Raw genomic sequence first — 15,512 nt, forward strand, 5'->3', positions numbered from 1 at the left:
CTGCCATTGCTAGCATTGCAGTCACTTGGATGATTATGGGCATTTGAAATATGGACATATTTTGACCATTTCAATCATAGAAGTTACGGTCAATTGACTTGTAGAAAGGAATAGAAATGGAGTTTCAGATCCAACTGTTCTATTTTTACCAAACTAGAGGACAAAAAGCCATTTGTGGCTTATCTTTAGAATTTCAAGATTGTTTTATGTGCATCTGAGTTGCAAATAGGCTATTATCATGGAATTTCACTGAAGGTACTTTTGCAAAACACATTTTGAATTTCATGTAGGAAAAGAGATAAAGTTGCAATCAAAATAAATGCCCTGATATTGGCCACCTATTTCCTAAGGCAAAATGAATTTAAATGTCTCTCTTTGCTTAAACAGAAACAGTGCCAATTAGTCTCAGTAGTAATAATGTAAATTCATATTAGTTCTGAAACTGAGGTAATTTAGAAGGAAGCATCAAAAGACCAGTGGATGCTGATAGTATTCCTTCACTAATGGCTTGGATGTGCACAAATGACTCTCAAGGAAATGGTGCAGAGCAGTTTTCTGAATCTATAATTTGTCATATAGAATACACCCATACATTGCCCATCCAAATGCTACTACAGGGATTTCTTTTGAATTTTCACACTCTTTTCATATTAATATGAAGTTTTTGTTCATCTGTGAAACCTTGGTAAACTATTTTAGATATATTTCAGTCTTTCTTCAAAACCTTTTGTTATGTAGAGTATCTTTAAACCTTTAAAAGCCTGAATAATTACCTTGAGAAATATTTCTCTATTGTGATTAAAAGGGCTATTTTTTAACCCCCTATCTTGCTCAAATTAAGCATCTCTTAGAAAACTAGGTAATGATTTTTTTTTAAATGAGCAATTTAAAATTTCAAACCATATTACCATTTTCCTCCCAGAAGCTTCGCTGTCAGTGACTTAGTAAAACCATCATTAATCACAAGATAAGCTATGGTCATGTGGTGATTGTAATTTGGTCCCACGGAACCAAAGACAAATGATATGGAATACTATTAGCAATGATAGCTTTAATGTAGACATTCATCATGGACTTGGGTTCACTTGATGTGACTTTAGGATAAAACCTGGGAGAAATTGCTTATCTGTTTAAAAAAGGAAAAAAAAATTGCTATTGAATCACAATTTTGGCAAAACTGCAAAAAATACAAGACATAGATATTATATTCTTTTTCTGTTAAAAGACAAAATAGCAGGGGTCTCTCAAGAAAGCAGATGCAGTGCAATTAGAATACCTAGTGCTGATTAGTTGTTATCTTTCTAATTGCTAATAATAGAAGCTGGAGGTTTTGGCAAGCTATCTATTTATAGGAAACATGAAGCTGCTGTAGTTCATCAGAATAGGTAAACCTCTAACAGTATAGCTCAACACACACAAATACACACTCACACATGCATACAAGCACATAAACATTACAGTCTTTTTCATTAGTGATATATTTTATTGATTATTAAATCCACTACATTATAACCTCAAAAATCAGAACATAATTTTTGAAAAGGGATACTTGTTATTAATTTAAGTGCTATTCAGTGAACTCATTTGAGACATTGCTTAAATTTAAAAGGACATAGACAATCATTAGTAAATGTTTCTCCTGTAGAAGTACTGATGTGGACGACATAAAATGTGAATGTAATCCACAGTTAGGAATAAATAACTTCTCTGGTTGTCATATTCTAAATTATAACAGGGATAAGCTTTAAATGTTCGTGTAGCAAACAAAATAAAAGTCATGGTACACATTCTTTATTTTATTTAGATTTTTAATGTTTTCATGTCTGCATCTAGTAATGAAGATTCCTCAGTTCTGCCTCCCTCTCTCCCCAGATATTTGTTTTCTCTACAGTATTGGCTAATGGAATTGTCTACTCCACATTGTATTTCAAGGTTACAGATAATCCTGTGTCCTGCATGGAATAGATGTTTAGTTAAATTGTAGGGGTGAATCAGATTTGAGATCTTACACATAAGGTATTTGACTCTTCAAGATATGAATTAGTAAAGAGAATGAAAACAACTCTATAATTTTGTTTACTTGAACATTTTCAGATTTTTTTGTATATGTGTATATATATGTATGTATAAGTGACACAGACATTTCAATATTTTCATGGTATTGAGGTTGTATCTCTATCTATAGCAAATATAAAAATTATTTTAACATATCCAATATACTTAGTATTTGTTTAATTTTATCAATATTTTGTCTATCAATTCTTATAGCAGAAAAAAATAATATTCATATTTGTAAACCCTGAAGAATATGCCCTATGTTTATTTTAGTCCATATAGACAAATGAGTCTGAGAACCCATTCTTTGTGTCATGGAAAGGATGAATTATGTATTCAGTCCATAAAAAATGAATTATTTATAAATTGTTGAAAAAATTCCCATGGTAAAAGAAATTCAAAATAGAAGTTACCTGTTTTTGTTTAGAATTCACTAATGGTGTCGCTGATATACATACATATACACAGAGGTTGAGGTCCTACATGCCTTGTGCTAAGGACTCCTGTTGGGAGCCTGACTGCAGAACTATTAACCACATACTAAATTTCAGATTTTGTCAATCTGGAGAAAGTATTTACTCTGTACAACATATACTTGAATTACACTATTAACTTTCTAGCACTACTACAAAATGATAGCAGAGACTGAATAACTTAATAAAATTTATTTCTTACTGGTCTGGAGACTGAAAGCTGGGCAAGAGATTGCCAGAGTTGGTGTCTTCTGTGGCTGCTTTTCTTTGCCTGTATTTGGCGGTCTTCTCTTTGTCCTTACATGATAATTCACTTGCATGTATATGTATATCAAAGGGTATACTTTATATTTCTCCATGCTTCCAAATTCCTCTTCTTTACAAGGACATCCTTCAAGTAGAATAAAGCTCACCTCAGTAGTGTTTTTCATGCAATTAATCTTTTATTTTAAATACAATATCTGTTAATCTCCTCTCATCTTAAGGACATAGTGTCAACACAGGAATTTGGGAAAGGAGATTCAGCAATCACAGTTCAACAGTGACACACCTACAATATGGTAAGAGAGATTTAGTATGAAACAATTCAGATAAAACATCCCCATCATACTGCTGATATTTTACAAATTATGCTTTTAAACTTTTAATTGTTATATCAAGAACTCCAGCAACCACTGTTAGAATTATGTTAAATAACCATGGTGAAAATTATAATAGTTTCTGTCGCTGTCTAGTACAATAAAACATTTAAAAAGTCTAACAATAAAACATGCAGATAAAACTGGCAAGTTTGACTTAGGAAATGTGCTTCACTAATTCTTTTCCAGGATTCGAAAGGAATGAGTGTTCTTCATGTGATGGACAGGTTACCGATGAGTTGGTTCATACTTTTAGTGTCTATTTTACAAATATTTTACAAAGATGTTTGCCTTTACCATGGCTGTAATCATGCTTCATCACATTTTATAAATTAGGTGAGAGAATTTTATTGGGTCAAATACTTACAATATTCTAAATGTTTTACTCAGAAATTTCTAGCTCATTATGTTTGGGCCCATGTTAATAAACCACAGACCCCTTTCTCCCTCCAAACCTTCCCATACCATTTCCTTGCTCTCTTTCTGACCCATGGCCTCTTTTTCCATTATTATTACTATTACTATTATTATTATTAGTTGTTATTATTGTTGTTGGTGTGGGTGGTAATGGTGGTGGTGTGTTTAATACATGTGTACAACCTTCTCAGTTTGCATAATGTTACTTGCATGTGTTTCAGAGCTGACCATTTGATAATGGATAACAAATTTGAGTGCTCCTCTCTGGGAAAACCCTTTCTCTTGAACACATGATTTCTTAATTGACTGTAGTTCTTTGTGTGGGTTTGGGGTGTCATGAGCTTTGTCTCTTCAACATTAACATGTCTATTAATGCTGTCCTTGTTCAGCTCGTGTTTAGGTAATCATGTTGGTAACACTTTGACTATAGTTCCTGAAATTCCCAGGAGACACACTCTCAAAGTAAACTCTATGTTCCTTTGAATCTTACAATATGTCTTCAAGGTTCTCTGAACCTTGGGTAAAGAATTGTGCTGTAGATGTATCAGTTGGATCTGTGTTCTACAACCCTGTGTTTAATTGGTTGTGCTTTTCTGTTACGGTTTCTGGCTGTTGTCATAATGAGTTTCCTTATTGAGGGGCAAGAACTACACTTTCAGATGCTCTAAAATGAATGCTACATATGCCCTCTTATTTCTGGAGTCTAGCTCAAAATCTTCACATGTAAGGACGTAACGCTGAGTAACTGAAGAACCCAGAAGACTAAAAAATATTGACAGTGTGGGAAGGAGTGGAGTAACAGAAAGATAAATAGCAGGTTACAAGTGATCTGAAAGGATAAATTTAAAAAAAAAAAAAACCAGAGGTCCCAAATTACAGAGGGGACAAAAAATATAGAAGAATAAGAAGGTGAGTAAAATAAAATTAAGGATGCCTGAAAGAGTCTTATTATTAACTCTGTACCCAAATATACCTACAATTCCTGTAATCAGTATACAAATAAACACATATACTTAAATGAAATTTCCATCTGTGATAATCTGATCATCTCCCAAATGTCCAATACTAGGCTTGAGTTGTCCTCTGTCATCATCTTGAAATCTTTAAAGATTTATCATCATCACTGACTTTCAATTGGTTGCCTAAGAATAGTGGAGAAAAGTGTTGGATATTATTCCACTGAGAAATTTTGGACCTCTCAGGTTATGCAGAATATGAGCTATTTATAGTTACATTTGGGAACATTTCTGCTATTATTCTTTTCATTTTCTCAGATTCTTTCCTATTATTCTCATTCATCCTTTTTGCTATGTGCTTGATGGTGTCTGTTTGTCTGCTTTCTGAAGCCATTGCAGAATATCAGAAACTGGGCCTTTTAAAAAATACTAAATTAATAGAAATGCATTGCATTGCAGTTCTAAGACTAAGGAATTCAATATCAATGCATCTACATGTGATGTTCTTAAGGTAATATGCATAATTGGTTATGTCTAAAGATTAAGGAAGAAATATTACATTATTATTTCAACTGAATAAAAATAGACCAAGTCCAATACCCTTTCATGATAAAAACTTTAGAAAATAAGCAATAAAGTGAAATTTCCTTGACTTGATGACTAATATCTAAATATATCATCACATTATAGCATTATTATAAAAGATACATTATAAATATCATTTTTGATAGTGAGAAGTTAAACAGTTTTATTCTAAAGTCAGAAACAGATCTTGAATGTTTTGCTTTGTTCCCATTTAAGTTATGCTTGAATATCCTAGTTACTTCATGAAATGTTGCAAACAATAATGAAGAAAAATTCATTTGGATTAATAACACTCTTAATGAAATAACAATATAATAGCCTTAGGAAAAGAATAGTGAAAATGAACTTTAATAATCTCAGTTGCAGTTTATAGAATAAAAACAATAAAGAACAAAAACATAATACTTATAAATTCAAGTGAAAATATGATGTGAATTCCTTAGATTTTAGATGTCAATTTAGTACAACTTCTTCTCCTGGGATGAGAGCTTCAGTTGAAGAATATTACAATTTGGTTGGTATATGAGCATGTCTAAGAAGGATTGTCTTAATTGTTAGTTGAAATAGGAAGACCCAGTGCACAAATGGGCTAGACTCTAGATTTAATAAGAGTATTGACATTTAACTGATCACAAACAGAGAGTTAGTAATTAAGCACATGTCTATTTTCTCTTTGCTCTTAACTGTGCATGTAGTATAACTAGCTGCTTGAATTTCTGTCTTGGTGTCTTCAAAAGACAAAACTGTCACCTGGAGTTGTAAGTCAAATAAACCATCCTTCTTATGTTGAGGGTGCCTTTTTTCTTTTTTTTTTTTTTTTTTTTTATATAATTTTTTTATTAAGAAAAGAAGAAAAAAAAACATAAACAAAAAACAAGTTTCCACCTCCTCCCAGCCTCCCATCTCCCTCCCCCTCCTCCCACCCTTCTCCCCCTCCTCCCACCCTTCTACCCCTCCCCCCACTCCTCTCCCCCTCCCTCTCCAGTCCACAGAGCAGTCCAGGTTCCCTGCCCTGTGGCAAGTCCTAGGTCCTCCCCCCTCTGTCCATATCTAGGAAGGTGAACATCCAAACTGGCTAGGCTTCCACAAAGCCAGCACATTAAGTAGGATCAAAATCCCGTGCCATTGTCCTTGGCGTCTCATCAGCCCTCATTGTTTGCCATGTTCAGAGAGTCTGGCTTTATCCCATGCTTTTTCAGTCACAGTCCAGCTGGCCTTGGTGAGCTCCCAGTAGATCAGCTCCACTGTCTCAGTGGGTGGGTGCACGCCTCGTGGTCCCGACTTCTTTGCTCATGTTCTCCCTCCTTCTGCTCCTCATTGGGACCTTGGGAGCTCAGTCCAGTGCTCCAGTGTGGGTCTCTGTCTCTGTCTCCATCCATCACCAGATGAAGGTTCTATGATGATATGCAAGATATTCGTCAGTATTGCTCTCGGATAGGGTCATTTCAGGTTACCAATCCTCAGCTACCCAAGGAACTAACTGGGAACCTCATGTTGGGCACTTGGGAGCCCCTCTAGGGTCAAATCTCTTGCTCACCCTAAAGTGGTTCCCTTAACTAAGAATTGTGGTTCCGTGCTCCCCTATCCACCTTTCCTTTATCCCAATTCTCCTGATTCCCCAAGTCCCCCCTCCTTCCCTTCTACCTTTTCTCTCCCCATCTCCCCTTACCCCCATCCCACCCCACCCCCAAAATCCTAATTTTCTCCCCGGCAATTGGGTCTACATCCCTTAGCCAAGAGGATAACTATATGTTTTTCCTTGGGTTCACCTTCTTACTTAGCTTCTTTAGGTTCACCTATTGTAGACTCCGTGGCCCTAATTTATGGCTAGAAACCAATTATGAGCGAGTACATCCCATGTTCATCTTTTTGGGTCTGGGACACCTCACTCAGGATAGTGTTTTCTATTTCCATCCATTTGCCTGCAAAATTCGAGAAGTCATTGTTTTTTACCGCAGCGTAGTACTCTAGCGTGTATATATTCCATACTTTCTTCATCCATTCTTCCATTGAAGGGCATCTAGGTTGTTTCCAGGTTCTGGCTATTACAAATAATACTGCTATGAACATAGTTGAACAAATGCTTTTGTCATATGATAGAGCATCTCTTGGGTATATTCCCAGGAGTGGTATTGCTGGGTCCAGGGGTAAGTTGATCCCGAATTTCCTGAGAAACCGAAACACTGACTTCCACAGTGGTTGCACAAGATGGCATTCCCACCAGCAATGGATGAGGGTACCCATTCCTCCACAGCCTCTCCAGCAAAGGTTATCCTTGGTGTTTTTGACTTTAGCCATTCTGACAGGTGTAAGATGATATCTCAAAGTTGTTTTGATTTGCATTTCCCTGATTGCTAAGGAAGTTGAGCACGACTTTAAGTGTCTTTTGGCCATTTGAACTTCCTCTGCTGAGAATTCTCTGTTCAGTTCAGTGCCCCATTTTTTAATTGGGTTCATTAGCATTTTAAAGTCTAGTTTCTTGAGTTCTCTATATATTTTGGAGATCAGACCTTTGTCTGTTGTGGGGTTGGTGAAGATCTTCTCCCAATCAGTAGGTTGCCTTTGTGTCTTATTGACTATGTCCTTTGCTTTACAGAAGCTTCTCAGTTTAAGTAGGTCCCATTTATTCAATGTTGCCCTTAATGTCTGTGCTTCTGGGGTTATACATAGGAAGCGATCTCCTGTGCCCAGCTCCTGTAGGGTACTTCCCACTTTCTCTTCTATCAGGTTCAGTGTGTTCGGGCTGATATTGAGGTCTTTAATCCATTTGGACTTGAGTTTTGTGCACGGTGATAGATAAGGGTCTATTTTCATTCTTCTACAAGATGACATCCAGTTGTGCCAGCACCATTTGTTGAAGATGCTTTCTTTCTTCCATTTTATACTTTTAGCTCCTTTATCGAAAATCAGGTGTTCATAGGTTTGTGGGATAAAATTCGGGTCTTCTATACGATTCCATTGGTCGACTTCTCTGTTTTTATGCCAGTACCACACTGTTTTCATTACTGTAGCTCTGTAATAGAGTTTGAAGTCAGGGATGGTAATGCCTCCAGAAGATCCTTTATTGTATAGGATTGTTTTGGCTATCCTGGGTTTTTTGTTTTTCCATATAAAGTTGATTATTGTCCTCTCCAGATCTGTGAAGAATTTTGATGGGATCTTGATGGGGATTGCATTGAATCTATAAATAGCCTTTGGTAGAATTGCCATTTTTACTATGTTGATCCTCCCAATCCAAGAGCAAGGGAGGTCCATCCATTTTTTGGTATCCTCTTCAATTTCTTTCTTCAATGCCTTAAAGTTCTTGTCAAATAGATCTTTCACTTCCTTGGTTAGATGTACCCCAAGATATTTTATGCTGTTTTTGGCTATTGTGAATGGTGAAGCTTCTCTGATTTCCCTCTCTGCTTCCATATCCTTTGTGTATAAGAGGGCGACTGATTTTTTGGAGTTGATCTTGTATCCTGCCACATTACTAAAGCTGTTTATCAGCTGTAGGAGTTCTTTGGTGGAGTTTTTGGGGTCGCTTATGTACACTATCATATCATCTGCAAATAACGAAAGTTTAACTTCTTCCTTTCCAATTCGAATCCCCTTGATTCCATTATGTTGTCTTATTGCTATTGCTAGAACTTCAAGCACTATATTGAAGAGGTATGGGGAGAGTGGACAGCCTTGTCGTGTTCCTGAGTTAAGTGGGATGGCTTTGAGTTTCTCTCCGTTTAATTTGATGTTAGCTGTCGGCTTGCTGTATATAGCTTTTATTATATTTAGGTATGACCCTTGTATCCCTAATCTCTCCAAGACTTTTAACATAAATGGATGTTGAATTTTGTCAAATGCTTTTTCAGCATCTAATGAAATGATCATATGGTTTTTTTCTTTCAGTTTATTTATATGCTGGATTACATTGATAGATTTTCGTATGTTGAACCAGCCCTGCATCTCAGGAATGAAGCCTACTTGATCATAATGGATAATTTTTCGGATGTGTTCTTGGATTCGATTTGCCAGTATTTTGTTGAGGATTTTTGCGTCGATATTCATGAGTGAGATTGGCCTGTAGTTCTCTTTCCTGGTTGAGTCTTTGAGTGGTTTTGGTATCAGAGTAATTGTGGCTTCATAAAAGCAGTTTGGTAATGACCCTTCTGTTTCTATCTTGTGGAATACATTAAGGAGTATAGGTATTAGATCTTCTTGGAAGATCTGGTAGAATTCCGCATTGAAACCATCTGGTCCTGGGCTTTTTTTGGTAGGGAGGTTTTTGATAACCTCTTCTAATTCTTCGCGACTAACAGGTCTATTTAGATTGTTCACCAGGTCCTGATTTAACTTTGGTATATGATATTTATCTAAAAAAGTATCCATTTCCTTTACATTTTCCAATTTTGTGGCATATAGGCTTTTGTAGTAAGATCTAATGATTCTCTGAATTTCCTCTGTGTCTGTGGTTATGTCCCCCTTTTCATTTCTGATCTTATTAATTTGCAAATTCTCTCTCTGCCGTTTGATTAGCTTGGATAGTGGTTTGTCAATCTTGTTGATTTTCTCCAGGAACCAGCTTTTTGTTTCATTGATTTTTTGTATTGTTTTCTGTGTTTCTATTTTGTTGATTTCAGCCCTCATTTTGATTATTTCCAGTCTTCTACTCCTCCTAGGTGAGTCTGCTTCTTTTTTTTCTAGAGCTTTCAGGTGGGCTGTTAAGTCTCCAATGTGAGCTTTCTCTGTTTTCTTTAAGTGGGCACTTAGTGCTATGAACTTTCCTCTTAGGACTGCTTTCATAGTGTCCCAAAAGTTTGAGTATGTTGTTTCTTTATTTTCATTGAATTCCAGGAAGACTTTAATTTCTTTCTTTATTTCTTCCTTAATCCAGCTATGGTTCAATAGTTGACTGTTCAGTTTCCATGACTTTGTATGCTTTCTGGGGGTAGCATTATTGTTGAATTCTAACTTTAATCCATGGTGATCTGATAAGACACAGGTGGTTACTAATATTTTTTTGTAACTGTGGATGTTTGCTTTGTTACCGACTATGTGGTCGATTTTCGAGAAGGTTCCATGAGCTGCAGAGAAGAAGGTATATTCTTTCCTATTTGGATGGAATGTTCTATAGATGTCTGTTAAGTCCATTTGATTCATTACCTCCACTAATTCTCTTATTTCTCTGTTAGGTTCCTGTCTGATTGACCTGTCCATTGGTGAGAGAGGAGTGTTGAAGTCTCCTACTATTAGTGTGTGCGGTTTGATGGCTGCCTTGAATTTTAGCAATGTTTCTTTTATGTACGTGGGTGCTTTTATATTAGGGGCATAGATGTTCAGGATTGAGACTTCATCCTGATGAACTGTTCCTGTTATGAGTATAAAATGCCCCTCTCCATCTCTTCTGATTGATTTAAGTTTAAAGTCAACTTTGTTAGAGATTAGTATGGCCACACCTGCCTGTTTCTTAGGACCATTTGCTTGATAGGCCTTTTCCCAGCCCTTTACTCTGAGTAGGTGCCTGTCTTTGTGGTTGAGGTGTGTTTCTTGTAAACAGCAGAATGTTGGATCCTGTTTTCTTATCCAATCTCTTAGCCTGTGCCTTTTTATAGGTGAGTTGAGTCCATTGACATTAAGTGATATTAATGACCAGTGGTTGTTAACTCCGGTCATTTTTTTTTTTAGTCGTAGAGTTTGTGAGTTTCCCTTCTTTGTTTTGTGTTGGTGAAGGGTCTCTAGATGTCTGAGGTATTGTGGTCATTGTTGGACTCCTTGGTTAGTGATTTTCCTTCAATTACTTTCTGTAAGGCTGGATTTGTGGCTGCGTATTGTTTAAATTTGTTTTTATCCTGGAAAATTTTATTTTCTCCATTTATAGTGAATGAAAGCTTGGCTGGGTATAGTAATCTGGGCTTGCACCCATGGTCTCTCAGTTTCTGCAGTACATCTAACCAGGACCTTCTGGCTTTCATGGTTTCCATGGAGAAGTCAGGTGTAAGTCTGATAGGTTTACCTTTATAAGTAATTTGGCCTTTTTCCTTTGCAGCTCTTAATATTCTTTCCTTATTTTGTATGCTTTGTGTTTTGATAATTATATGGCGAGGGGATGTTTTTTTTTGATCCAGCCTATTCGGTGTTCTGTATGCTTCTTGCACCTTCATAGGAAAATCTTTCCTTAGGTTGGGAAAGTTTTCTTCTATAATTTTATTAAATAGATTTTCTGGACCATTGAGCTGCCCTTCTTCTCCTTCTTCTACTCCTATTATTCTTAGGTTTGGTCTTTTTATTGTGTCCCATATTTCCTGAATGTTTTGTGATGAGAGTTTGTTGGACTTGCTGTTTTCTTTGATCAGTGTGTTTATTTTCTCTATGGTATCTTCAGAATCCGAGAGTCTTTCTTCTATCTCTTGTATTCTGCTGGTTATGCTTGTTTCTGTAGTCTCTATTCGTTTACCTAGATTTTCCATGTCCAGACGGCCCTCTGTTTGTGTTTTCTTCTTTGCCTCCATTTCAGTTTTCAGGTCTTGAACTGTTTCCATTATCTGTTTGATTGTTTTTCCTTGGTTTTCTAGGGTATCATTCACTGATTTATTCAATTCTTCAAACTTTCTGTTATATTTCTCATCCATTTCTATAAGGGCGTTTTTTACATGCTGTTTAAGGGTGTCAATCACTTTCATGAAGTCAATCTTTTCTCCTTCCTCTTGATTAAGGGGTTCTTGTCCTCCCGTTGTGAGGTCGCTTGTTTCTGGTAGCTTCATGTTGCTTTTCAGCTTGTTGGGCGAATTCTTGCCTTGACGTCGGCCCATCTCTTCTTCCAAATGCTCCCTATGGATCTTCTTTTACCGGATTAGGTCTCCTTGCCTACCAAACGCTGTCTCTCCCCAATGTTGGCTCTCCCAATGCTGGGACTCCCCAATGCTGGGTCTCCTGGCGCCGAAAGATCAGGCCTCCGTGCTGGTTGGGCAGCTCGCAGACAAAGCGCCTACCCCGCTTGGTGCAGGCAGGCCACAGAAACAAAGGAACTGCTGCCCCCCCGGGAGCCCCGGCTACTCGGACTCAGCGCCCAGATAGGCTGGGCTGGGCGATGCCACGCGCCAAAAGAGCGAGGGTGCCTTTTTTCATAGTAATCAAAATGAAACTAGAATATAATACAATTATAAAATTTTTACAGTGAGAAAATATTCTCTATTAGCTTCCTAGTCCTATTGTAACGAATGACCAAAGTTCATCTAACAAAATTGTAGGTTACAATTCTGAAAATGATTAGCAGTGTGATGTGGGATTCCACTTTGTAGACTTCGAATATTATTGGTTAATAAAGGAATTGCTTTGGGCCTATAGCAGAACTATAGGGGAACAGAGCTAGGCTGGGAAAACTAAACTGAATGCTGGGATTAGAAATGCAGAGTTGAGAGAAGTCATGCAGCCCCCATGAAGACAGATGCTGGGAACTTTAGCAGCCACAGCCACATGTTGATACACAGATTAATAGAAATGGGTTAAATTAATATGTAAGAGTCAGCAAATAAAAAGCTAAAGCTAATGGGCCAAGCAGTGATTTAAATAAAGAAGTTCTGTGTCATTGTTTTGGGGCTATGTGGCCAGGAACTGACTCACAGCCTCCTTACTACAGCACTTATTTATCACTTCTGAAGGTTTCAAGAAAGAAACTACCCCCTTTCTTGCTTCTGGACATGATTTCTGATGAAGAGTTCTTTCCATCTTGGCACGCCACCATATCTTCCCTGACTCTGATTTTCCTCTTTTTAATATATTGAAGCCAAATAGTGAGTTCAGGTTAATTTTTGTCAATATTTCAACTCAATCATGCTTAGCAAGTATGATATAGACAACAGGTTTGAGGGACTCAATATTTGACACATTTAGGGGTTGTTTTTATTTCTTATAAATAAATCAATTCAACTGGGAATGCCACAAAGAGGTATATTACAAGAAATATTGATGCGGAGAGCACAGACACAAATAAAAAGATGCTTAGAATAATTTTCTTTGGGGAAGTACAATCAAAACCACCAATATGCTACCATGCTTGTTGGAATATACGATAGCTAAAGATAAAAGAGCCAGAGCAGCTGCTAAAGATGTTTATTAATGACATGCTCAGTTGTGCTGTATTCATTGTTGGTAGGATGTTTAGGTATTTTTGCATAGACATGAGTTGTATTGAGTTTGGTGCATCAATGTGTGACAATTAATTGAGAGGATGCCACATAGGACTGGTTTTACCTGGCTGAATCCATACATAATGAATGAAGTTACAAAATGTGGCAACAGAAAAAAAGTGACACACAGATTTAATTGTTTAAAATCAAACAAACAAGGGTTAAGTAAAGAATAGATCACAGGGCAAATAAGTAAATGTGAAGAAAAGAAAGAAAGAAGGAGAGAGTAGGGATAGAATTTGTAACATCAAAATAATTTCCCATGTTTAGTCATTAGCAACAATAACGAGAAGAAATATTATAACTTTATTTTTTTACTTTCTTGTAGATCATTGCTCCTATTAGAGAGGATGAGAACTCATTAGATCCCAGATAGCAAGGGATTCCCTGTGAAGCACTGGGTATTAGCACATTACAGCAGTGAAGTATTTCAGTTAGGCTGTCTTAGCCTTTGCTTTGTTATTCTTGTTTCTTGCTCCTTGCAGTTGTAGGTAGAGCTATGCCAGAGGCTGAAGGAAGTGTGGAAAGACTTCAGCTTTGAAGAATCAGAGCCAAATGTTCCCTGCACAGGCTACAGGGAGAATCTTTATGGGATCTCCCTTATATACTCCTGTTTTTTTAATTTTTACCTGACATTTCTGATCTATTACTGTGGGGCTTAGTCTAATAACTCTACCAGGAAAGTAGGGATTTAGACGTCATTAGATATAAAAATAGAAGTGAAATGTCTAATCATAAAGAAAATCATTCTCCTCCAAATCAAAATAAGAAGCTTTCAAATGATTTTTTTTCTTCACAGTTCTGTCATTTGAATCTGTTCCTTATTTTATACACATGTTTTAATAATTTATCAACTTATAAAAAGATTTTTTTCTTCAACGCTGTATAACCTATAATTAAGGCATTTCTTAATTTCTACTAAGGTTCAGTGTAAATCTCAGTTCTATTACAACATCACTACAGTCCTATTTTTCAGATAATAACATTTATTAAAATTTTTCCTTTAAAAATGCAAATACAACATTCCTCTTCCCTTGATACTTTATCTAAATTGTTCCTCGGTTGAATCATGATTCTCTCTAAACATGAAATCAATTTTTATCAAGTAAATAAGGACAGAACAGTGTTAGTATCCTTTCATTGATTGCTTTTTCTCTTCTAAATTTCCCTGTAAAATAAATCTTCACAAATCACTGACCTTTAAAAGGAATTGCAATGACATCACAGCTGCTATTTTTGTTCCTAAGCAATAATAAAGATAACTAAACACCCGTCTCTGCCTGCTAGTTTGCTATTTTGATGCTATTGTTGGTCCTTCTTTTGTTCTTGAGATGCAGTTTGTGGAATTTTTATTTTTACCATTTGCTAAATGTACAGTATAAAAATAGATTACTTCTGTGGCGTAAACCTCTGCCAAGGACTTTGTGTTCTATCATCATGACAAATGCAGATTCTTCATTAAATGCAAATTTTTCATTATTTTGTTGAATAAGAGGATACTTAAAATAATCCCGTTGCTTAAAATGACTTGCCAAGCAAGGGAAAAGACACGCATAAGGAAGAACATGGCTTCTGATTTCAGTGTTGTTCCACATGTGTGTAAAATATCTGTGTTAGTCAGTTAACATAGAAAACCTAGTAAATTTTGGCATCTGTGTTATTTAAAAATGTCTTATTTTACTTAGCTGAAAAATATAAAACACTGTGGTAATATTGAATCCAGTATTAGAGAAAAAATACTAAGTTATATTATTTTATTATTTTCACACTACAAAATCTTAGGACCACAAATAGCAATGTTAAAGGAAATAGATTGCAAAATCAAGAATAAATTCTATCAGAGACAGTTGTTTAGGTTCTCCAAATATTTATGTTATTTTTATCTGTAACTTCCCTGGTACATTGTTTAGACAGCTCTTTTACTAAATATATTTTCTTCTGCACTTTAAAGGGAAATTTCCATTCAACTAAATATACAACTCCCATGTGAAAATGTTGAATTAAAAAAAAATCAGTGGATCTAATAAGACACCTAAAGGGTGCAGTGGTTTGCAAATCTTCCAAAGACTGAGATGCTACCATGAGTAGTGTTTGTGCATTGCACTAAAATTTGATTATAGAACATATGGATACCAAAGTGATAGCTAGGAGATAGCTTTTATGGAATAGGATTTCCACATAAGCCAAAATATGTTTCCTAACTAAGAGGCTAGTGAAATACCC

Source organism: Microtus oregoni, unplaced genomic scaffold (genome assembly GCF_018167655.1).
Source record: "Microtus oregoni isolate MIOR12 unplaced genomic scaffold, Mior012 000033F_ref0000390, whole genome shotgun sequence".
In the NCBI taxonomy this organism is placed as follows: domain Eukaryota; kingdom Metazoa; phylum Chordata; class Mammalia; order Rodentia; family Cricetidae; genus Microtus; species Microtus oregoni.